This window comes from Myodes glareolus, chromosome 12 (assembly GCF_982192425.1).
Source record: "Myodes glareolus chromosome 12, mMyoGla1.1, whole genome shotgun sequence".
Lineage (NCBI taxonomy): Eukaryota > Metazoa > Chordata > Mammalia > Rodentia > Cricetidae > Myodes > Myodes glareolus.
The window spans coordinates 31,865,663-31,889,859 of NC_142037.1; the positions used below are offsets into that span (position 1 = coordinate 31,865,663).

General features: G+C 46.7%; 1 protein-coding gene across 6 annotated transcripts in view; it reads right to left on the bottom strand.

Moving 5' to 3' along the window:
• The window catches only part of Ptk2b (protein tyrosine kinase 2 beta), a 126,844-nt gene that overhangs the window by 66,324 nt on the left and 36,323 nt on the right, over positions 1-24,197 (bottom strand). The window contains exon 1 of one of the 6 annotated variants that reach the window (XM_048421734.3): positions 1,557-1,671. The exons of the other annotated variants lie outside the window; for them this stretch is intronic. The gene's annotated coding sequence lies outside the window, so the exon portion shown is untranslated. Of the gene's footprint in view, positions 1-1,556; positions 1,672-24,197 lie in introns of those variants that run through there. 6 annotated transcript variants of the gene reach the window in all.

The following is a 24,197-nucleotide window of genomic DNA, read 5'->3' on the forward strand; positions in this document are numbered from 1 at the left end:
AGATGAGAACATTCCACCAGAGGCAACCATTGCTGGCTATCAAACTTGCTCAGCCTCCTGAGGGCTCCAATTTCTCATCTGTAGCCTTAGCCTGTTTCTGGCTTTCAGTGATCACAAAGTTCTCTGACCCTCAGCTCCTGAGCCAAAGTCCCACCCCTTTCTCCAGACCTCTTGGCTCTCCTGGCCCTGGTGACCACTCCACCCTGTGTCCTGGTCTGTTCCCGGCCCTCCAAGTGCTGTCCAAGGCAAGTCCATACCATGGCACCAGTGAAATCCTGGCTCTGAGCCGCCCTAGGCTTCAGCACACCTCCCAGCCCCCAGAGCTGCCCAGACCACAGGCAAAGAAAAACAAACGCAAGGAAATGGGCTCAGATTAAAACAGGAAACATTTTGATTGGCCATAAGAACGTTTTGGTCCAAACTTTCAAAGGGTACTCCAGGGGCTACTCAGTCTCCAAGTTCCTGATAATCTTCTGGAAGAAATTCAATTATGCTCTTCCCAAATGGCATGCCAGCTACCTGTTCAAAGGAGGAGGGGCTGAAGAGGGATATAAATTCCTTTCAGACGACTTAGCCATAGTACCAAGCTCTGTGTTCCCAGCCCAGGGAAGGTTCTAGGGATCCAGAGACACACAAAACAGGGAAAGAAAGTTCTCTGCTTGGTGAACATTGTCAAACAGGTTAGCTGTCTAGTGAGCTCCTGGCACACTTATCTCTGTCCCCACCATGCTGTGATTACAGACACATGCAGCCAAGGATGCTGGGGATTCCAACTCCATCACCCAGCTTCCAACCTCAGACTCTTGGTCCTCAGAGCCCCACCTCTCTAGAGCTGGGAGTACGGGTGTGTATCACCATGCTTTTGTTTGTTTCTTTGTTTGTTTGAGACATGCCCTGGAACTTATACATGGCCCAGTCTAGTCTTAAACCTGCACAGTATCCTGCTTGGCATTCTGAGTTCAGGGGTCACAGGAATCGGCTACCACTCCCGGTGTTTCATGTACTCCAGTTTGAAAAATAGCCTCTAATTCTCACATCACACATTCTTCTCCCCTGTAATTTATAATGGTCATTCATTGATGAAATGCCAGCAGTAATATTTTGGTAATTTTGGTCTGAGATCTCTGCAGCTTACAGCTATGCTACCTGAACCAGGTGATGTTTCTAGCTCCCTGTTTCCTCTACTAGGACATGAGGCTAATGTTTTCTATCTACACAATCTACCTGAAGTATCAGAAGCTTTGCAATACAGTCCTTCCTTGGCACATGTTCTTTCTCTCTCTCTCTCTCTCTCTCTCTCTCTCTCTCTCTCTCTCTCTCTCTCTCTCTCCCTGGGAATTAGTCAAAGAAAGGACTGGAAACCTAATTTAACAGCAAGGTCTGGTTTTCAAAATTCTGATCAGTGGTAAATGAGGAGGCCTCCACAGCCCTCTCAGTTTCTGCAGCACAAAGACTGCCTTCTTAACCACCGTTGCCTTCTTCTGCCCATCTGTCTACCTGGAAAGCCGCCCCAACCCCCAGTTCCCACTCTGCCCACACAAGTTCCCCTGCCTGACCTGAGAACACAGAAGAAGCATGTTCCATGGAAGGAAAGCCCACGGGAGACAGTCCAAGCGCCAGCCACTCAGACCAGCAGAAGTCAGAATGTCACGAGAGACATACTTTGTTTCCACTCTGTCTCTGAGTCACTTCCCCTGGCCATTTCCACATCAACAAAATGGGGAAGGCAGGCCTTTCCTATCTTGGGGCCTGCTGGGCACAGGCACTTAACTAATTGCAATGACCTCTCAGTCTTGGGGAACCATTCTTGAGCTCCTGGGCACGCCTGGGCCCCATGGGCTCCATGCTGTACACACTAACTTTGGTCCTTTCAGATCCCGGGTTCCTGCGGGGGCCAGCGTTCTACAGCTCCAGGACCCCTGGCCTGTCATTTGGTTAATCTTTTCCCTTCTTTTCAGGGAATAAATCAAGAAGGTTGTGATTAATAGCAGCTGTAATTCAGGGCAATTCAAAAAGCATTTGAGGCTCTACCACATTTTCAGCTCCCCACCTCCACACCCATTACCCACTTGGAGTCTTCTGTTAACCAGCACCTGCACCCCTGTGGGTCAGCTGGCTTGGACTGGCTTTCTGGAGGGCAGAGAGAGCAATGGAGACAACACCTTACTCTCTTGTTAAGGGAACCTCTGGTCTCCCCATTAGTTCAATGCTTGGTTCTTGTTGCTGACCAGGTTCATCACCTTCCCGGTTGACCTCTGGGTCCTGCTGCTTCCCACAATCCCTAGCGCTCATGGTGGTGCCTGCCTGTGATTCCAGAACCCAGAGAGAGGAAGGAAAAGCTCCAGCTGTGGAATGAGACCTCCCCTCAAGCCTCGCAGGGGCTGGAGCAAGCTCAGTTGGTGCTTGCGGCACAAGCATGAGGATCTGAGTTCAATCCCGGACACCCACATACAATACGGGACACACAGTTAAAATTCCAGCACCGGGAAGGCAGAGATAGGAAGACCCCGGGGCTCACAGCCTAACCTGGTCAGCGAGCTCCAGGTTCAGTGAGAGACCCTTCCTCAGAAATACCAAGGGTCCTGTAGGATGGCATCTGAGGTTGACCTCTGGCTTCTACATGGGTGTTCCCACATGAGCACATGCAACTGCACACACATGCTCAGAGACATGCAAACACAAACACCAAAATAATAATAGCAGTAAGGATAATGAAGCTTGAGAATCACAATCCACTTGTTTGCCAGTTCATGAGCGATATGTGGCTGGCATTTCTCCTTCCTTCTCTTCTTCCCTCCTTCTACTCTTCTTTTTTTTAAACATCTTTTCTTTCCCTTTCTCCCTTCCTCTCCTCTCCCTCTTTCCCCACCTTCTCTCCACTTTTCTGTATCTCTGGAGCCTTACTAGGGCTTGATGACATGGAGGCAAGCAGAAAAGAAAAGAGAGAATTTAGCATGTATGACACACACAGAGACATACACATAGAGATACAGACACACACACACAGACACACACACACAGACACACACACAGACACACACACACAGACACACGCCTGTCACAGCATGATACAGGCCCCAAAGCATCCCTAAGTGTTCTGCTGGACAAACCCTGAGCAGGACCTGCCCACTGGACTTTGGGAGTCTGGAAAGTATGACCCAGAAGATAAGGAAACAAAATGACGCACTGAACTGGGGATAAGAGTGGGAGAAGGGTCACTGAGAAACAAGCCCAGGAGATGACAACATGTTATTAAAGAATTTGAACTTCATATGGTGGGGGAAGGCTTTATCTTTAATAAGCACATGCCTTGTAATAGGGTCACCCACTGAAGGGACACTAGCCCACTGCAGTATTCGGTTGTGGCAGGCCTTGCCCTTCCCCCTTCTCCCTGCCATGCTAAAAACCATTAGATGACATTCCTAAAGCTAGCCACTGAGGTCTATTCCAGTATTCAGCTTCCTCTTTTTCCTGAGGCTGACTATCAAGGTCCAGCAATCAGAAGCCCCCTTTGGCTCACCTAATTAACATGTCCAATTAAAATTAAACACATCATCCTAACACAGGGTTTCCCCCTTTACCGTCATAAACTGCCATTTTCCCGTGTGTCATGTCTGTCTTCTCTCTACCCAGAGGCAGTCCTTTATCCCCCGGGAAAAATACGCCTCCTTCCCCTTCCCCTTCCCCTTTTCCTTCACCCCCTAGATCCTTTACCACCACACCCTAGCCCATTCTCACACAGACCTCCTCTTCTTTTCCTCTTAAAAATTACATCTGCAGCCGGGTGGTGGTAGTGCATGCCTTTAATCCCAGCATTCGGGAGGCAGAGGTACGCAGATCTCTGTGAGTTTGAGCCCAGTCTGGTCTACAAGGGTTAGTTCCAGGACAGGCTCCTAAAGCCACAGAGAAACCCTCTCTGGGGGGAAAAATTACCCCTACAAAATCATCCGCTGTTGTTTTCTGCTGAGTCAGAAAGCAGCCAATTTAACTTCTCTTCCCCGCCTAATAAAGGATCTCTCTGGGAAAATAGGTGTTTGGGTGTGGTTTATGTCTAGTCCAGGGTCCAGGAGAGAGCCACCCCGCCCCCGCTGTGGGTGGGGGGAGGAGGGTCTCCTTTCCTCATAGTGTAACCTCAGAGGCAACAGGAGCAGTTAGGGTAAAGCCTGGCTGAGCGCCGAGGTACTGGCTGGGCACGGGGATGCCCTGTTTCACAGCATGTGCCAATTTCTCTGGTGTGACTGTTTCCATCCTGGCCAATCTCAACTACTGGTATGATCCGTCTGAAAGCAGAACTGGGGAGAAATCGGGGGCTGCTGGCTCTTGAGAGTGCAGTCCAACCTTCCCCTGTCTGGAGAGTATAAGACTTGGGGCAAGGAAGACAGTTTTCAGGGTTCCTGATTGCCAGCAAACCTCTGACCTTTGACACCCAGCCTCGGTCATGCAGTGGTTTCTCCACGCAGCACTGCAGGAGACACAAGTACCAGGTGCATGGAAACACAGGGCAAGCCACAGACCCTCAGAGGAGCTTGCTGCTCTCTGCAGAGGAGCTTGCTGCTCTCTGCATGGGAAGGTGGTTCAGAAACCAAACTCTGTCGTCTTCTGGCCCAGACTTAACTCTTCCCTGACTGCCCCACTTTCAAACAGGTGGAATAAAAAAAAATTAGTTCTTGGGTAGAAAAGCCTGGAGCTGTAACCAACCAGGGTTTTGTCTGGACATTTGACTGAGTTCTCACCCCATCTTCTTGAGAGAGTAATGAGCAGGCCAGGTGATAATGGGGACAGGGGAGGAGGGGAGGTGTGTGTGGAATTCACAAGTTTTCAAACAGTTCTTGTTGACCAAATGCCCACAAGAATCTGGTGGGGGTAGACGACTGTTCTAGTTGTCCCTGCCCATCCATGCCTTTGAACTCCACATAGAGAGTTTATGGCTGTCAAAAGAGAAGCATCAAGTTGAGACTGAGAGAGATGAATTTAATGACACACCAAAAAGGATTCTTGCAGGGTGGGGGAGCGGGGAAAATCAGTCAATACAGTTCTTGCCTTGCATGCATGAGGATCAGAGTTTGATGCCCAGAGCCTGTGTTAAAAACAACAACAACAACAACAACAACAACAATAACAACAACAACAACAAAGCACAATCCAGGTGTGTTTGGTCTGTGATCCCGTTGCTGAGAAGGTAGAGATAGACAAACCGGATATGCTGGCCTCGTTGGTGAGTTCCAACCAATGAGAGACTCTGTCTCAAAACATAAGGTAGACAACACCCAGAAAATGATACCTGAGGTGGACACACACACACATGTACACACACATGTACACACACCTGTACACTCACAAGCACACACACAAAAGTACTCTCAAAATCCCCACAGACTTGCAGGACAAGGCAAGTTTAACTTGTGGAATAGGATAAGCCCTTCTTACTGATTAAAAGTATAAAGAAATTAATTAAGCTGGGCATAGTAGCACACAGCTATAATCTCAGCACTCAAGAACAGATGCAAGAGGATTATCAAGCTGAGGCTAGCCTCTGCTACATAGAAATAACCTGCCATAAACAGTTAAATAAAGTCTTCCCCTTGTGGCCTAGGGAAGATTGCCCTTAGCAGTTCCATGGATTAGAAACACAAGCTAAAACTCACTGTGGTGTAATTCACTGGCCGTCCCAGTAATGTGTCTATCAGAAGTTAGTACACAGTTGCACTAAAGTAGAAAACCTCCAAAAATCCCCCCCCCGGGCTTTGTACCCATGCGGCTATAGCTGAGTTCTATCCACTAAGGACCGCAAGGCTGTGTTCTAGAGTGAGGGAGCCTCTGATACAGGGGACAAAGGTCTAGATCCCTGAGGCCCAAGAGAGAAGAGTCACGAAGATAAGATGTTGGTGTAGGAGAATTGTCTGTATTCTGTCAATCATGTATTTCAATAAAATGCTGATTGGCCAGGCAGGAAGTATAGGTGGGTCAATCAGACAGGAAGTAGAGGAGGGGCGATGAGAACAGGAGAATGCTAGAAAGAAGGAAGCCCATTCCTCCATTCCTGCCCAGACAACCGAGAAGCAAGATGTAACCTGCCCAGCTGTGAAAGGTACTGAGCCATGTGGCTATCATAGATAAAAATAATGGGCTAACATAAGTTATAAGAACTAATAAGCAGCCTGAGCTAATGGGCCAATCAGTTTATAATCTTATGGAGTCCTCTGGGTGATTTTCTTTGGGGCTTGCCAACTTGTTGGGGTACCTGGCGGGACAGAAACCCCAACAAGCCGGCCATCATGTTATAAGATGTAGTGTCAATTTCAGGTGGTTATAGGACTGCATATAAAAGAAGAACCAATACTTTAGCCAAGATTCAAAACAGTGATTGGAGGAGGGAGGGGAAGGATATTTATCTTTGCAGGCAGGCATTCTTCGATGTCATCAAGAAACTCATTCTAAGACATTGCAGATGTCAACATCTAAGGATGCTCTTACCCTTCCTATAAATGACATGGTACCTGTACCTGACCTATGCATATCTCCCTGTAGACTTTGAATTCTCTCTAGGTGACTATACTTAATACAAGGCAATTAATACACTCAATCAATACACAATGCTTATTTTATCCTAGTACATTAGAAAATGAAATGAAACTAAATATTCAGAACAAATGGCATATTTTTCAAATATTTTCGACTTTTCATTGGTAAATACTTAGATGAGGTGCCTGCTAGGCTGCACATGGTTTCCTTTTCTGATGTCTGTAATATCACTATTTTGACAAACATCTCCCAAGGCAGATGTCTCTGCCATTTTGAGGATAAGGAAAACTGATTGAGGTCAGTCACCCTAGAGTGCCCTTTCTTACGAGGCAGAAGCCAGATGAGAACTCATTTTCCCTTCTTAACCCAGCACATGTAGTCTGTACACAGCCTAGATACTACTCTGGGGTCCATGCCTCTGGACTGGGTCTGTGCGTCAAAGGGTAGCTCGGTTGCCCATTGCTTTTCTGACAGGGCTCCTAAAATGCTGCTTAAAAAAAATCCTCCCCATAAGTTCATCTCTCGCTAACTATGTATCCCTGAAAGGAGCGCAGGCTTTCAGCAGAGTGGGGTGTGCAGTAAGAAGAACACAGAGAATTTTACTTACGGAGTCTTATGTGAGCATTTAATGAACAAAACATGGTAAAAAGAAAGAGAATCCAAGTACTTAAAGAAAAAAAACAAGAATGGAAAGTACAAACACAAGGCTTTCAGCACGGACATTGCCCTCCCCATCCCTTACCACCTTAAAAACAACAAAAACATCCTCTTGAACAAGCTCCCACCTGCCTGTCTCCACCAAAGCTCGGCATCAAATGAACAGACACCAAAACCATCAAACAGCATGAGGTCCCCATCTGTACACTACAGCAATCAGCCTTCGTTCCAAAGTGAGTGGAATAAAAAGAGCAACCTAGGTGCCCATCAAGCAAACAGGATGGCATCTGTGTGCAAAAAGACCTAGGAAATTAAAAATAGATAGAGAAACCCTTGTGGTTAAAAACACGAATGGAAACAATGTTAAGAAACCAACTACAAGCTCCTCAAAAGGAGCCAAGAGACCTGTAGGGAAAAAAAGTGAGAGAGGGTGGGGGAGAGAGAGAAGGGGGTGATGTGGGATTCCCCTCTGTATGCTGTGAATATCATTGGTTAATAAAGGAACTACTTTGGGCCTATAGTAGAGCTATAGGGGAATGGAGGTAGGTGGGGAAAACTAAACAGAATGCTGAGAGAAAGGAGGTGGAGTCAGAGAGAAGCCATGGAGCCTCTGCCAGAGTCAGACATACCAAAACTTTAGCTGGTAAGTCACAGCCACATGGCGATACACAGATTAATAGAAATGGGTTAAATTAATATGTAAGAGTTAGCCAATAAGAAGCTAGAGCTAATGGGCCAAGCAGTGATATAATTAATACAGTTTCTGTGTGATTATTTTGGGGCTAAGTGGCCGGGACAAACAAGCAGCCTGCTGCTACAGAGAGGAAAGAAGGAAGGAAGGAAGGAAGGAAGGAAGGAAGGAAGGAAGGAAGGAAGGAAGGAAGGAAGGAAGGAAGGAAGGAAGGAAGGAAGGAACTCGTGTTGTTGGGGTGAGTTACCCAGAACTGTCTTTCTGGTAAGCAAGCTTTTTGAATACTAAACAGCTCACACCTGTTAACCTGGTTTGTGCAACATACCCCATGTTCTAGTTTCATTTCTATAGCTGTGATAAGAACACTGACCAAAACACTGATTTCAGGGGCAGAGGGGTTTTTTCGACTTATACTTTCCCAGGTCCATCATTGTGGAAAGTTAAGGCAGGCATTTGAAGGCGGAGCTTGCTGTTCCACACAGCATTACCTCCAACCAAGAAACTAATGTCACTGCCAGAGAAGGGTGGCAGGCACCGTGGGGGACGCTGCTTGCTGGCTGGTAGGTAGGCTCATACTCAGCTAGCTTTCTGATAAAGCTTAGGACCACCTGCCTAGGGAGTGGTGCTGCCCACAATGTGCTGGCCCCTCCTACATCAATTAACCATTAAAACAACCCCCCCCCCCAGACAAGTCCCAGGCCAATCTGATCAAGGCTAGTCCTCAAATGAGGGTTGCTTCCTAGATCATTCTAGGTTGTGCCTGGTTGACAAAGCTAACCAGGACACCCCCTGGGTTTAAGGTGAGGGAAATGGATCATTTGTACAAGAATGTTCCTTGCTGCGCTCCTTACCACGGAGACATGGTGAGATTCAGAACAAAAGGCTCAGAAGGAAATCTCAGCAGTATCAATACCATAGAGATGAAGCACGTTAAAAATACAAGAGTAGTAGTACATGGAAGGATGTATATAAAAATGTTAAGCCACAGAGAATGGAATTTGCATACTGATTTGTAACTACATATAAACACACCCACATTTAGAAGCCCTTGCAGCTACACGATTTTAAGCTCTCTGGCTGCTATATTGGATCGATGTATTTAAAGATACGTACCGTCTGTCCCACATGCATAAAGCTGTGCCTCTGCCTCGAGCCCCTTTCCTTACAGTCTGACTTCCTGCATTCTCCACACAGAGCACGCAGAGTGGCCAGTCTCCTTAGCACAAAGCCCAGCTCTGTGGCAAACATCTCTGATGTTGGATCCAGACTGCAGCTTGGGGTAAACAGTATAGACAGACAATGGATGCAGCCTTGCAAGAGAGACCTGGAATGGAATGTCATACTGGACTCGGAACACTGTCCTGGAAGAGAAGGGGTCAGGTCTCAGGAGTTCTTTGCTCTCCTGTGCCTTCTCTTCCCTCCAGCCCTGAGATGTTGAGTGCTCACCCATCCCCTCCTTCCACTCCTCTATACTTCCCGAAAGAGTTATTTTTGAAAACAGCATGGTTAACAGAATCTTCTCAGTGTACTACCCCATGGGCAAGCAGTGCATCCAGAGGACTGACCCATTATATCCTAATAAAACCCTACAGTACTGTTACGCCCTCCCCTGGTGCACCCACACACACACTACCACCACCAATCTCATGCATAGAGCCACGCACTGAACAATTAAATATCCAAGGATCTCATGCAGATGGAGAAATGACCAGGATTTCAATGGAGTTTTGGACTGGGCCTAGACCTTGTTTCTTTGCCAGCAAATCCTGCAAATATGGCAATAAGTCAGAGTCTGGTCTTTTAGTGAGGAGGCTCCACTCCCAGACACACCCAGGGTAGTGTCTCCTGGGGCTCTCTGTATTCTAGTGGTGAGGTCGGTTCCCATTAGATCAGTACCACACCCTCAAATAATGTCTGGGTCCTTGGTCTTCACCCTGTCCCTGTGCACACAGGTACCACGAGGACACATCTCTCATGCCTTCACCCTGCACTCCTTAGAGAAGACCTGTGGCAGTGGGGCCTAGCCATCTGTATTTTTCAGAATATTCTAGAGATTGTAAAAGACAATTGCTTTAAGACAGAGTTGCTATGTTGTCTCAGCAGACCTCAAACTCTTAGGTATAAGTGATCCTCCTCCCTGACTACCCCTTGACTAGCTGGAACTGAAGGTGTGTACCACTGTAAGCAGCTTTGATTCTTTTATGTTTTTTATAACTGACATATTCATTTCTTTACATGGCTACCATTTAGGGGTGAGGGACGGCCGGTGAAATACGCACCCAGCAACTATCAAGTATAAGATGCAAGACTAGTCATAGCTTGTGAGATCTCTGGAATTTATTCACTCTGTCCTAATGGAACTTTGTCCCCTGGGCCCAGCATCTGCCTGTTTCCTCGTCCTTGGCACCCCAGGTAATTCTAGCACCTTCCCAGGAAGGGTAAGAAGCCACAGTTATGGCCCTTGTCTCCCTGGTGAGAATCGAATTTAGGAGACTAAATGGTGTGCCAATCAATGGGGTCCCAGAACCCCCAGTTCCCAGGCCATAGGCCTTCCCTTGCCAGTGTGGTATTCATTACAGCTGAGCTGTGGCAGATCCCAGCAGGTTACAACTCATAAATGCTGACCTCCCTGGCGTCTCAGGGCCTCATTTCCCAGTGCCCTTGTAGCTTTCTATTTTAGTGTCCTGTTACTCAAGCCTCCTATTGGGAAATGGGTACCAAGAAAAGAAACAGGTAGTTTCGGTCATTCAGAGCTCAGAAAATTTGGGGGAAATTTGGCCTTCTAAAACTCCAGCTATGAGAATTCAAAGCAGGGAGGGCCCTATGCAGATGCAGACCCTTCCCTCCCCTTCCTGCGTGAACTCTTCTAGAGCAGCTTCCTGGCTTCTGCTCTAATGCTGCCAGACTTTCATCCCCTGGTCAGAAACTCAAGTCAGAGGCCATGGAAAACCCAACTGGAAACCTTCACAGCATGAAAGGCAGCAAAGGAGCCATGACAGAAAATGGTCATATGGATCCAGGTAGCCAGGGGAAGGCAAAAGAATCTGCTTCCCAGTGTCTTTGGGGACTACAGTTTGAGCAGCAAAACCCTGTGAATGGGGATTTGAGGAGAGAGAGAAATCAGCAATTTATCTGAAAAAAGAAAGAGAGAAAGGAAGAGAGAAAGAAAGAAAAAGGAAGAAAGAAAGAAAGAAAGGAAGGAAGGAAGGAAGGAAGGAAGGAAGGAAGGAAAAAAGAAAGAAAGAAAGAAAGAAAGAAAGAAAGGAAGGAAGAAAGAAAGAAAGAAAGAAAGAAAAGGGCAGGGGAGGGGAGAGAAGAGAAAGGGAGGGGAAAGGAAGAAAATGGAGGGGAAGGGAGGAAGGAAGGAAGGAAGGAAGGAAGGAAGGAAGGAAGGAAGGAAGGAAGGAGAAAAAGGAAAAGAGAAAATGATAAGAAAACCAATGACATTGCCATTGTGCCTTCATCCCACTAGCACACAGAGACTCATTCCAACTCAACTCCTGTCCATCCTAAAAAGGAACCAGTAAGCAACAATATAGGCATACTCAGTTAAACTAATACAAGGTCTCAAATTTATGCATAGCTGTGGTACAAATGCATTTCCATGTTTACAACTAGAGTGCAAACAGAAGAAACAGAGCAATGAACTCAGTTACTTGGAACAGGAGTTTTCCTGTTCTGTGTTGGATTGTTTCAACAGTGGATTCTTCTCTAGGATTGCTTTGGCCACCTCTTAAGACACACTGACCCCAATAGGAAAATAATGGAGGTCCAGCACCCTACTCCAGCCCCCTCTCAAGCTTTCGCATTCCCTGTTCAGCCATGCTAGGGAAAAGTCACAATCCTAGGTTTTACCTGTAAAAACTGTGACTCCAGCTTCCCTGTGTGGAACAGAAGGCTGTGTTTGGCCTACAGGGGCCTTCAGCTCTTCTTCATTAAGGTTTCTGAAGAGCACAGGAAGTTAGAAAAAAAAGCAACTTCTCTACAGCTCACCGCAGACATGAGGCAGGAAGGGAGGAGAATGTAGCAGAGGGCTCAGGAGACTGGTGTGGGCCCTCTCCTTTGGCACACAAGGTGTGTGTATGGAGGGGAGGGGTGACACGTGGGAGCTAGTGTGAGGTTCTGACCCTAACCAGGAGCTCAGGGTCTCTAAAGGGGCCGTATTCTAGTTCTACCTCGAAGACAGAGAGCTTGCTAGTGCACACACACACACACATACACACACACATACACACACACACACACACTGCAACTGCAGTTGATATCGCATCTCTGGCCTTTGCTCATGTTTCATATAAAACCCCAGAAGATTAGCTAAGAAGAATGATTTCCCAACAACCTCTTGGGCATGAATTTCACAGTAGTTAAAGCGACAGTCAAGTTCCTCAAAGAACGGAAGGCACCACTCCTTTCTAAGCGATTTGCAGAGGTCCAAGAATCCCCAGTGAGGTGGTTCCAACTTGATGAAATCTAAGGGTAAGTTCCCTTGTCTAGGCCAGAGGCTTTCCCAAATGAACCCTGGGAGTTAAAATCATGGCCCCTGAGGAGTCCTTTATGGGAAGGGAAATGTGACAACTGAGGGGGTAGAAGGTGAGAGGAGAGAAAAAGACAGAGGGGTGGGAAGACCTTTTTACAGGAGGGCATGCAGTCATGTGTCCTATTCCAGAAAAGGATGACAGATATTGGGGACGTCAGTTAGGGGGGAAACAACCTACTGCACAAACACGGCCAGGGAAGGATTGCCGCGGAGAATCCCAGCTGGATTTTCACTTTCTCTGTTTTTTTCAGAAGAAAGTAAAACTGGGGACAAAGACATTAAACAACTTCCAAAGACCCATGCTGAAATGCCAGTTATTAGAAAATGAAACCAAAACCAAAACTGTTGTGAAGATTAGCTGGACTAATATTTATAACCCATTTATTATTCATCAGCAATCCTCCCGCCACTAAAGCTGCCTATAGGATTTCTTCACAATCCCAGGGTATTCTGATTTCTTGAGAGGCAGGCCCCGTGCACTCCTGGAGCACATGCTATGTCTGTAATGAAACACCCTCCCATTTCTTTGTTTGTCTCAGCCCTGAACTCTTCCTCTGAAAGTATCAAGCAGATATCTCTGATATGGAGTATTGGTCATGGTCATGACAACAGATCCTTCCCTGGAGCGTTTCCATAAACATTTTCATGATAAGGTCTCTATGTTGTTAAGAAAACCTACAACCCACCAAGTCCACTTCTGGACCATTTTTAGTATCGATGGTCCTTCCTTAGGACATGTTGAAGTTTTTCTACATCTGCCTTCAGATTCTAGCTCTCCCTAGAAGAAGAAGGGAAGAAGGCTTCCCATGGAAGCCCAGCCATGAGCCTCACTCTGGCTTTGCAGTCAGTGATCTAGGGCTCTAGCACAGCATTGCAGGGACGGTCTGGGCTATTCATAAACCTTTCCATGCCAAGGTCATCTCCTATTCACATTCATTTGCCTCCCGTCTTCAGAACTCTGTAGTTCTCAAAATGAGCAAGGTCTGTCAGAGCCAGGTATGATAACCAGGAACTTTGAAAGCTACCCCAAGAAGGCCAACTCAGTGGTCCAGGCCACATCTGCTGGATGTGAACCCCGCCAGCAGGTCCCTGCTCTCCGGTTTGGGTCTTGGGTACTTAGAATTTTGGAGCACAGTGGGCTCTGATTGCCATACAACTTTCCCCATAGCCTCGCAGTTCACGCATTGGCTCCTGTGAGATGCTGAGCACATTCTGAACTCTGTTCCATGCTCATCCTTCAGCTAAGGAGGTAACCCCAAAACCCTTCACCACTACAGCACTAACTGAGCAGATGCCCCTCCCACTCTCAGATTCTATTCTCAGCTGTCAACATTGCCATCACTTGTCAAGTGTCTCATTGCATGGCTGCGTGCCAGGTAAGGAAAGGAAGACTTTAGATCACGTGGTGTGTGGAGGAAGGAGGGCCTACCGAGGGAGGAGCCTGTGGGGCAGAAGAAAAAGTACAGCTCCAGGAGATAGAATACCTGCAGGAGTTCTGGCTTTCAGCCCTCCACTCTTGAACACCTAAAGACTTCAAATGTTCCTTTAGTTATCTGCCCCTGCCCTTCTCAGACTCTGTGGAGCAGTGACGACAATTTACCCACTTGGACCAGATCTAAGTAAGAACATGATAGAATTCAGCACTAGAAGGGGTCTCAGAGATCATTTAATCTGTTGCCTTCTAGAACGTGCGTGATCCTTGGGAAACATTAAAAACACGTAGGTGACCTACCCTTCACCTTCCAATCAGAACAAAGGGTTTTGAAGCATGTTATAAACGTGTGTGTGTGTGTGAGAGAGAGAGAGAGAGAGAGAGAGAGAGAGAGAGAGAGAGAGAGAGAGAGAGAGAAAGAGACCAGGGGGAAAAAGATAAATTCAAAGTACTTAGAGGTTGATAGGATCTCAGCACTCAGCACTGTGTCACGGCAGGACATCATGTGACCATCCAAAGCCAGCTGGAATGGTCATGGACTGGCTACCTGTTTCATCTCACAGAATCCACTGTTCCCATCATGCTCCTGATGTCATGACACAGCCAAAAACTCCCACAGAAGGACACAAAGTGGGAGGAAAATCCCCAACCCTTTCCTGGAATTTCCTACCTTTGCGTTTACACAGGCCTACCATGAATATTTCTTCCCTCCTGTGAATAACCCTTCTTCCATTAAAGTTTTCATATCAGACTCTGTACAGAAACCTGAGGTTTGCAGCTCTCTGGGGGAAGGCCACCTCCCATTCGAGCTTTATACTTTCTGTCTATAATGAACCCCCTCCGGTTTTCTTCCTTTGCTTCATCTCTGAATTCTTTCTCTTTAGAGGTCTCGATCTGGTCTCTGTTTCTGAGACCTCGCCGCTCTTCTCTTGCTGGCCTCATTAACAGATCTTTAACAGGAATAATGACTTGGCTATTTGAGCCTGACTGGGTGACAGTCAGTACAGCCAATGCCAGAGAAGGGACAGCAGTCACTCGCCAGTTGGTTCAGACCAAAGGGTTTCCTCATCCCAACCTGCATCCTGGCTCTGACATCTAGGTTCTTGGCTAAGCTTAGAACTGGGAGGCCTGGCAGGAATCCCACCAAGGCTGCCACCTTCCTGCTGTCCTGGAGAACTGTGTTGCTGCTGCTGCTGGGAGCATTCCTGAGCTCATGCTCTTAATGTTCAAAGGATTCTTACAGACAGAGGCAGCAGGCCTGCTCCCTCCAGCTTTACCCAACTGCAAGGAATATGGGTAAAGCCCTGAGTTCTAGGTTCCGCTCACGATTAACCACATTTTCGATTTCGTTTGGTTATATTTGTTTGTTTGCTCATTTGTTTTTGAGACAGGGTCTTACGTAGACCAGGCTAGTCTCTAATGTATTGTGTAGCAACGGGTGGCCTTGGACTTTTGAATGAGAATTCCTGAAAAGCAGCCACGTCTACAAAAGCTGATTAGAGTGTCAACCGTTGTGGAGCATTCAGAATGTTTCAGCAGCAGAGTTGATGACAAATTCTCTTTGGCTAGCTCTAGAGTCCCACAAAGAGTCAGACCCCACCTCTGCATGAGACCTAATATCCTGAAGAACAGATTAAAAACCTCTGGAATGTATTAACAAAAACCCTATCCTCCATCAATGGGAAGGCAAAGAATTCTGTCAGATGCCATCTAGGGCCTATGGTTGAGATTCTCACATCTTGAAGTAAGTTGTCTCAGGTTCTCAGGATCTGGAATTACAGGTATGGGCCACAATGTCCTGTTTATACAGTGCTGACAATTGAAATAAGACCTTCTTTTACTGGGTAAGCGCTCTAGCAAATAAACTGCACAGCTAGACCAACCATGGGACTTTGATAAAAGTGACTCGATTTATTAGGTTCAGGCCCCCTTTTTACAGGAGGGGAGTAAGGCTGGGCTCTTGGGTCACCTCTGGGCCTGTTTACAATGCCCCTGGACTAGAAGAAGACAAGCATCAACTAGCCTGGTGCATTCTTGCTGGGGCACTTGGAGAAGTTTTGATCTTTTCAGCCTTAAGAGATTATAGTGAGGGCCTTGCTAGGGCCATGTTTCTAGTCCAGTGGTTCTCAACCTGTGGGTCGTGACCCCTTTGGTGGGCGCGTCAAATGACCATTTTGTAGGGGTCACATATCAGATACCTTGTATGTCAGATATTTACATTATCATTCATAACAGTAGCAAAATTACAGTTATGAAGCAGCAATGAAAATAATTTTATGGTTAGGGTCACTGCAACACGAGAAGCTTTATTGCAGGGTCACAGCATTAGGAAATTTGAGAGTCACTGGTTAGTCCCTGTACTTGATATTCTAACTCTTGGGGCTTTGTTAGGCCCCTAAGAGAAGTTGCTTCTGGGGTCAGGCAGATCCTAAAAGCATGCTTTTCATTAGCAAAACAACCGAGTGGATCCCAAGCTCCAAACACCTCTTCCAAGGATCTCTCAGACCCTGAGCCATCCCTATCTGCCCTACACAGCCCTGGGCCAAAGACCAGGCTACCAAGGAAAGCCAAGCCCTGGCTCCTCAGAGTCTGCAGAGACAATTCTCAGCAGTTGATGCTTGCCTGCTCTTCCCATGGAAACCACACTAAAGGCTCCTGTTCTACCCAAGCGTTTTCCTGCTTGGCACTGCATGACTTGCCATTGTTCTTGTTCCTAAGGATCTACCAGAGAAACTTCTTCCTTCAGCACAGCCATTGCTGCACGAGTCTAAAGGATCACACCCAATTCAAACAAATCCCAAGAGCCTTCAAAATGGGCCGACCACAGTCTGAACCTTTAGACTTAAATCCAGTCCGCTTTAAATTCCTTATGGCCTGTGTGTCGTACGTGTTATGTAAAAGGTTGGGGTGCTTATGTGTGCACAAAAAGCATCAACAATGTCCAGGTCAAAAATCTGCAGTTTAAGAATGGGGGGGGGAGGTCTATGCACCCCCTGGGAGCTCTCAATCAGGGCCTCACTACCCTATGACCAGACCATTCTACCTTTGAATAGTCTTTCTCGTCACAAGTGACGGTCCCTGCATGGGTCTGTGTGACCTGACAGTCACATACAGAATCTCCTCAAACCCTCTTCAGTGTGCTCTCCCTTCAGTTCTGTAAAGACAGGAGTTCTAGGTTCCCTAGAGCGCTTCTTTCTCTGATCTAAGCGTGTCTATTTTGCGCACTGTGCTCAGAAATGGAGCAACATTATTTTTGCCATTCTGTGGTTCTCGAAGAGTCCATGCGAAGGTCCATCTCTCCAGGTCTCACCCTCTAAAAATCTTAATAGGGAGAAAAGGCATCTGACCTCCATATGGCCTCCCCTGGTAGTCTCTCCTGAGAGTTCAAATCATAATAATAATATATAAAATATTAAATGTTGGCTCAAGTTTCCAAAACTTGATAAGCCAAGGGGGAACTGCTGGCCCACCCTGCTGCTTGGCCACAGCCAGGTCCCTCTAGCTGTTTGAGTACTCCCCAGACAGAGGATGATTTTCTTGCCAAGTCCCTTCCCCTGGAGAGAGAGAGAGAGAGAGAGAGAGAGAGAGAGAGAGAGAGAGAGAACTAGGGGAAGGCTGTGATGGTGGCTGAGGTGGGAACACTTAGACAGCAACTGGTCAGAGAAGCTTGAGAGAGGTTCAGAGCGAGAAGAGGCCAAGACAGCAGGACATCGGGTACACAGACTGAAAGAGGCAACCTGGGCTCCAATTCAATGCATGTTGTCCGTGTGCTCACAGACATCTGCGCTCACAGAACTGATTTCTTGCTTTTCATGAGAAACTACACATTCAGATTGTAATGTGAGCTGTTTTGATGTTGGCATAGATGAACAAAACATAAAAGAATCAAAGGATGCCCCTTGAAGTAGAAAAAGGCAAGATCTCCTGAGTAAATTGGGATCATGGGGATCACGGGAGAGGGTAGAAGGGGTGGGGGGAGGGGGAAGGGAGGGAAGCGGAGAAACATATATAGCTCAATAAAAACAAAACAAAACAAAAAAGAATGAAGTTATATCGTTTGCAGGAAACAGATACAATTGTAAATAATCATATTAAACTAACTAAACCAATCACAGAAAGACAAGAAGAAGAAGAAAAGGATTGCTTCTTGTATTAGACCAAGCTCTAAATCAGAAGTGAAGAGCTACTGTCTGAACCATGGGTGGGGTCCCCTCCCCTTCAGGACCCGGTTGCTGTCCAGGGTAGCCCAGAGGTCTCCAGTTATCCTATAGTCTCAGCTACTACCTCCCTGACCACTGTTCTTCATGATGGTCTTTTTTTTCCCCTTGAGCAAATCAACCATGAGGTATCAGCCATCTAGTTAAACATTATTCTGAGTGGATCTATCAGTACATTTCTTGATGGCACTGGCATTTGGATAGCAAAGTGCATTAAACAGATAGCCCTCTTCAAGGTGGGTGGGCTCATGAAAGAAGCTGAAGACCCGAAGGAAACAAAGCAGCGAGTCTTTCCAGAGTAAGAGAGCATCCTCCTTGAGGAAATCCCCCAACCAAAATGCGACTCTGGATTTTCCAGTCTTTCAAGCCAAACTGAAGTGTGGGTTCTCCCTCCGTCTTAAGTCTGGCATTTTCAGACTGGAGTTTACTACCGGCCCTCCTGGGTCTCCAGCATACTGGCTACAGCCTCTGTAATCATGTGATCCAACTCTTCATAATAAATCTCTTAAACACCTCCTGTTGGTCTCTTCCCCCAGGAAACCCCGACTAATAGCATCCACAACCGAAATGCAGCTACAGTTTTAAAGGAGGAGTGGGATGATTTGCCGCATGAAAACATGTTTCCTAAAGCCATGGTTCCTTCGTGTTGTGTTTCCAATGCTGACTGTAGCAGCGGCCACCATCAAGTATTTTCTGTGGTGTTAAGCAACCCAAGCAAACTTTTTTGTAGAATCCATACAACATCCCATCTCGGATCTTAGCAGAATGCACAGGCAACCTCAGTACAGGGTATCTCATTAGCCTTTCACAAGCTTGGTACAGAGTAGGCTCACTAAATGTTGTGTTGAATTAAGGAATGAGAATTTCACAAATTTGCAGGTTGTCTATCTCAACAAGCAATACTTTTGGGTATATACCCAAAGGAAGTTCCATATACCCAAAGGACATGTGCTCAGCCATGTTCATAGCAGCATTGTTTGTCAGAGACAGAACCTGGAAACAACCTAGATGCCCCTCGACCAAAGAATGGATAAGAAAAATGTGGTACATTTACACAATGGAGTACTACACAGCAGAAAAAAAATAATGACAACTTGAAATTTGCATTCAAATAGATGGATCTAGAAAAAAAACATAGTGAGTGAGGTAACCCAGACCCAGAAAGATAAATATAACATGTACTCATTCATAAGTGAATTTTAGACATAAAACAAAGAAAAATTAGCCTATGACCCACAACCTCAAAGATCCGAGACAACATAAAAGACCCTAAGAGAGACATACATGAATCTAAATAGGAAGGAGAAAAATACAAGATCTCCTGAGTAAATTGGGAGCATGGGAGTCATGAGTTAGGGTAGAAGGGAAAGGAGAGGAAGGGAGGAGAGCAGAGAAAAATGTATAGCACAATAAAAACAATAAAAAGATGAGAATTTTTTGATAGAGTTCATACTCCCCTATGATAGAGAAATGGACTTTAAGAGACACTAAAGAACCAGCCCAAAGTCACAGGGCTAAGACAGTAGAAATGAGATATACCCCCAAGTCCAGTTGATTTCAAAACCCACACTCCCGGCCCTCACAATATGCCCACAATATGTCAGGCTTGTCTCCCAGGTGTGATCTTGGCATTCACACCTATAATCTCTCAACAAGTGGGGAGAGCCAGTAATGTCACTCAGAGCTCAGGAATCCCTGCCTTCCTCCATATTGACAGTTGTTCTACTCAGCTGCCCACAGAGGCTTCTATAGACTAATTCGGGACCATAGCTAAGGATGGGTCCGTCTTCACAACCGTGACTGAGCCAAGAGAGGAGACTCGCACAGGCATCTCATCACCCCCAACACTTCTCAGAGATGCTTCCAGGCAGCAGAAGAGCTATGTGGTTCTGACCCCCAGGATGAGATGTGAGGTCACAGAGTGGGTGAGGATGACTGCTCCTGGCCTTGGGCAGGAAGGCTTTGAGGTGGTGTCTCCATCTCTCGGGATTATCATCTGATTGTACTCTACACGTCTCCTAAGGACCCTGTGTGCTGAGTTGCAAGGTCAGGCAGCAACGAAGGGGCAAGGGGTGGATGCATTGGTGCACATCTCAGCAGGAGAGAGAAAAGGAGGAAGCAAGGGCTTGCAGTAAAGCCGATCCAGAGGCTCACCAGGGTTGAGTGCAGCTCTGTACGTCTCGGTCGGAGAGAGAAGAGGAAGCAAAGACTTACAGTCAAAGTTGATCCAGAGGCTTACATGGTTCCCAGGCACCATCAAGCCCACTTACCACATGAGTGGGAGGCACACAAGGGGGTCCCTGTTGTCTTGGCCTCAAGTGACACCACATACCATTCTGCTTATTTGTCCTTCAGTAATCATGTCTTCTCCTAGGTCCCTTACTGTAAGGGCCATCTCTATCTCTTACTGGATGACACAAATATGCTCTGTTCAAACAAATCAGATTTATCCTTCTGTTCCCTCCAGTACTAGATCCCTTCCCAGAGATTTCAGTACAACATGGTTTGGGGATAAACACAATGTAAGAGCAGAGAAACTCTGATGATCAGAGTGCTAGAGGACCCAAGAGCCAGAGCACAACAATCCCCAGGGATGTCATCTTAGTTGTGACATTCATGTCATCAGGAAGAAGCTACACCAGCACTTGTACCCTTTGTTGAGAAAGTCCTTAACACGTGCCGAGTATCCCCAGTCTGAAAAGCCAAAGCCTGCAGGGATCTATGGATGGAGATACTGTGTGTCATGCCCTCAGACAAACGGCACAGATAGGAAATTCCACTTCTGACTCCTCTAGAACTCAGGCGCCCTACAATATGTTATGAAACCACCTGGAGGCTATGTGTATGCGTTGTGCATGAGGCATAAATAATGTTTAGACTTGACATGGGGCCTGCCTTCAAGATATCTCATTATGTAAATATTCCCAAGTCCAACATATTGTGAAATTCTAAGGCCTTTCTGATTCCAAACATTTTAGATAAGGGATAGTCAACCTTCGTATGAACTCTTGACATTAATCCTCGACATTAAATCTGTGCAGTTTGAAACTTTTAGGACCCCTGCGCCCAGCACAGAGCTTGGCCAGACCAGGATACACAGCATTGCCTGCGTTTATAGGAAAGCCCCGAGGCAAGAGGTGTCGGTAGAGGTAGGGGTCTCAGGGAAAGGCTTTGGAGAATGGGAGATTGGAAAACACTGGGGAGTGCGGGAATCTAAAAAGACAGTAGGATTTCTTTCTTCTTTTAGCCCCATATCACAGCTCTATTTATTCTGAGAAGCACCCAGCTGTAGCTCCAAAATAGACATGCTGAAAAACGCCTCTAATGAGAGAGGAGGCTTCTGCAGGATCCCAGCTCAGAACGGCCCTTTGCGAGGGGCAGGAACACCAAAGAAGGGGACACTTTTGGGCATTGGCTGCCATTCCCTCCTCCTAGCCAAGGTAGCTGAGGTTTCTCTCTCCAAGGTTGCAGAGAAGAGGGTGTGGTCTGCCCCAGGGAGTCTGACCCTCTCTTTATTGAAAGTGCTCTCAAGGCCCTGCGGGACAAGTAGAATTTGGAGCGGACAAGGATCTGGAAAGACCTCATCAAGTTGACTAGGCAAATTCAGAGCCACCCCAACAAGAACAGTCTGTCCAGATTCTGCTGTGTACATAGGAAACAAACTAGGTCAATTCAAAACCCAGGACCCGGACAGTGAAGCCTTTTCCTCCTCCTGGGGGACAAAGACACTAAGGAGGTGGAGGTGCTGAGGGTTGGGTCTGTTCTCCGAAAACGGAACTAGTTCTTGTGTCTGACATAGGATGGAAGCCCTGACATCTTCTAGGCTGTGACTTGTGCTTCTCAAGACCAAAGAGCCATGGTTCATTTCTTTGGGTTTCTGGCTTCCTGTCGATCACAGGAAGTGGCGTTACTGCCCCATTTAACATGAAGATGAGGTGGAATGTGGCATGACTGGGGAAGAAGACAGCCAAGCCAGGACAGACTAAAGTCCTCTCAGGTCTCAGTGTGGATGGTCCCACCAAGGTAAGAGATGATCCTTGGCATCTGGATCCTGCCTTGGAACTGCTAGTGCGAGGTCCCTTGTTATCTCCTATCTCCATCCGCTGAGGACCGCGGATGTGGCTGGAAGGTAAATCACTAACAAGTTCTGAACAACAAGTCTTCATTATCAGGGTTATCTGGAGCCTTCCTGGATGTGTACAGTTTGACTCCTAGGAAGGAGAACAGCCAGGAGTTGGATAATGAGCATCTATTGGATACTTTTAATGTGTCAGTCATACATGTTACTTTTTAACTCTCAAAACAAAATGAAGACATTGCTACTATTATTCCTTTGCCATGGTGCATATGGAGAAAGTGAGGCATGGGGAGATTAAAGTAACTCAGTACCTCGGAACTAAGAAATGACAGAGTTGAATTTTCTATTCTTACCTGCTATTCCACACCCTCACCCAGACAAAACATATGACCAATTTATGTTGTTAGAAAAGGAGCAGGGCTTGGGTAGGTTCTTGTTCTTCTGGGAAAAAAAAGAAAGAAAAGGAAGGAAGAAAGGAAGGAAGAAAGGAAGGAAGGAAGGAAGGAAGGAAGGAAGGAAGGAAGGAAGGAAGAAGAAAGAAAGAAAGAAAGAAAGAAAGAGAAAGGAAGGAAGAAAGAAAAAAGAAAGAAAGAAAGAAAGAAAAAGGAAGGAAGAGAAAGGAAGGAAGGAAGGAAGGAAGAAAGAAAGAAAGAAAGAAAGAAAGAAAGAAAGAGAAAGGGAGGAAGAGAAAGGAAGGAAGGAAGGAAGGAAGGAAGGAAGGAAGGAAGGAAGGAAGGAAGGATAAAATCCTACAGAAAAGATATCAAGGTTAAACTACATGGTATGGGTCTCCCTGTCTCCAGCCTTTTCTCAGCTGTACTGGAGTTTACTGCTAGGATTGTGGTTGCAATAAACTTAACAGACAGCCAAGTTCCCACGCAGTAGGAGAACAAGGGAGAGGATACAAACATTACAGTCTGGGGAGGAATCAGGAACTGAGAGAGAGGAACATGCACACTAAATAATGCCACAGGGCACAGCGTGCTTTATGCAAGAGAGGTGCAAACATGATCACACACCATGAGCAATGCAAGCAGCGGAGTTAATCTTGTCTCACGGGAAGGGTGAGGCCTGGGCTGGGGCTTTAAGGTTTGTGGAGAGGAGGTGGTGGCTGAGAAGTGAAGCGACAGGAAAAAGTCTAGGGTTTATGACAAGGTGCCAAAGAAGCCCCGGGGTTTACAAAGGTGCCTGTACCCATACCTAGCCAGGGGATAGTTAGATTTGTAGGAACAGACCCTGAGGGCAACAATTTGGTAGCCTGTTCACTGATGTTGGTGAGAATAATTTTACCCAGGGTACTGGCAACACTAAAGATAAAGAAGGCGTGGGTGAAGAGAGTTATCCCAAGGCAGAATCCATGGGATCCAGAGCCAACTGGACGGAGAGCTGGTGCTGTCTACACCAGCCAATGGGAGGAATCATGAAGCGCTTCATCGAGTCTGGGCTGGAATCTGCCTGGGCGTGGGACCATCGTGGGAGAGCAGAGAAAGAGAAAGTCACTAAGGCTTGTTTTGCAACAGCGGGAGAGTTCATGATAGCTCTCTGCTTGACCCCTCTAGCACAGAGTGCAATCTCACCAGCTCATACCCCGTATCTCTGTCGACACAAATCCCCTTTGTGTATAGCCACCCCAGACGCCATTTTGGCAGTGCAACTTTTTTTATGCCCCCAATAAGATGAGTTCGCTCGACTTTTGCGGCGCTTTTTACTATAACCTATTACGTCCCCTTTTCTGGATACAAGCTGTTGTGTGTGCCTGGGTGTTGCAAGTGTGCTTACACATGTGTTGAACATGTGTGTGGAGGCCAGAGGTCAACCTTAAGTGTTGATTCTCAGGAGCCATTCACATTTATTTGGTTTTTGGAGATAGAGTGTCTCATTGGTCTACAGCGCTCCAAGTAGGTTGGGCTGGCTGGACAGAAAACCATGGGGATCCATCTGTCTCCATCTCCCCAGTGCTGGGAATACACACACACTGGCCAAGCCCTGCTCTTTTATTTGGGTTCTGGGGACCAAATCCAGGTTCTCATGTTTACACAGTAGCACTTTACTAATAGAACAAT